The sequence below is a fragment of the Sinocyclocheilus anshuiensis genome, unplaced genomic scaffold, assembly GCF_001515605.1.
Source record: "Sinocyclocheilus anshuiensis isolate Anshui unplaced genomic scaffold, SAMN03320099.WGS_v1.1 scaffold3206, whole genome shotgun sequence".
Classification (NCBI taxonomy): domain Eukaryota; kingdom Metazoa; phylum Chordata; class Actinopteri; order Cypriniformes; family Cyprinidae; genus Sinocyclocheilus; species Sinocyclocheilus anshuiensis.
Genome location: NW_015538134.1, coordinates 91,545 through 91,887, shown reverse-complemented (window position 1 = coordinate 91,887; position 343 = coordinate 91,545).

Below are 343 nucleotides of genomic sequence, written 5' to 3'. Positions count from 1 at the left end.
TGATATTCTCAAACCGGGGAGATGAATAGCAGAGTTGAATTTGGAAGTGGAACACGCACTTATACAAATCAAGGTCTGAAGGCCCTTTTAAAGACAGTAAACGAGGAACACGCTCGTTTCTTTCTTGTGCGCTTTAGAGCGACTTATTTTGTCTCGGTGGACAATTCTTAGATGTTTTTACTGCGGGTCAATTCTTTAAACAACTCGAGTTGCACATTCAAACATTCAACACGCTGGTATGCTATAATAACAGGTACAATAACCCACAAAACTCTGTTTCTCTATATCTAATCTATTTTTCCGGATAAAAATAGGAAAGATTCACAATAATATCTTGGTATCA